At 49.7% G+C, this 706-nt stretch overlaps 1 protein-coding gene across 2 annotated transcripts in view; it reads right to left on the bottom strand.

Annotated features, from left to right (window-relative positions):
• c9orf72 (C9orf72-SMCR8 complex subunit) overlaps positions 1-337 on the bottom strand; it is a 57,739-nt gene extending 57,402 nt beyond the window's left edge. Inside the window, exon 1 of one of the 2 annotated variants that reach the window (XM_068030510.1) lies at positions 211-337. The gene's annotated coding sequence lies outside the window, so the exon portion shown is untranslated. Of the gene's footprint in view, positions 1-60; positions 178-210 lie in introns of those variants that run through there. The other variant, XM_068030509.1, reaches the window with a different exon arrangement.
• Between the last annotated feature and the right edge of the window lie 369 nt (positions 338-706).

Consider the following 706-nt stretch of genomic DNA (forward strand, 5'->3'; position numbering starts at 1 on the left):
TTCCCCCTCCCCTCTCTCCCTCCCTTTCCCCGTGTCTCTCTCAGTATTTCCCCGCTGTACTTGGTGTTCATCCAGCAATTCCAGATGACAGTGCTCGGGCCCCGTCGGTCTGGACTGGGGAAAGCCCTCAGGCCCAATTTCTTCCCGGGTCTATTCCTGGCCACTGAAGTTTAGGGCCGAGAGCGAGGGAAGAAAAACAGAAACACCTACCGTGCCGGCCAGCCGGAGAGCGTCACTTCCGGCTGCATGAGTTTGGGGGCGGGTTTCAACCATGCGGCGGTTTAACGGTTGTTGGTTTGAATCTGGCGGCGGGAACCATCAGAGATTTGAATCGTGCAGCGGTTTAATGGTGACGATGAGTCGGAATGGCTGTTGGTCTGCCTCAGTAAATATACCGATGGAACATGAGATCAGTTGGCAAACAAAAGATACTAAGAGCAGAGCGGGATTTGTTGAGAGGAATACTGGGAGCATCAACGATGCAAAGAAATACTTTCTATAGCTCCGCAATCTCAGACGTCCTAAAGCACCCAACAGCCAATGAAAGTACTTTTTCGAAGTGTAGTCACTATTGTCCTGTAGGAAATATGGCAGCCAATTCGCACACAGGAAGTTCCTACAAACAGCAATTTGTTAACCAGATAATGTGTTTTAATGATGTTGAGTGAGAGAGACATACGTATTGATCAGGACACCAGGGATAAGC

This window comes from Heterodontus francisci, chromosome 4 (genome assembly GCF_036365525.1).
Source record: "Heterodontus francisci isolate sHetFra1 chromosome 4, sHetFra1.hap1, whole genome shotgun sequence".
Taxonomy (NCBI): domain Eukaryota; kingdom Metazoa; phylum Chordata; class Chondrichthyes; order Heterodontiformes; family Heterodontidae; genus Heterodontus; species Heterodontus francisci.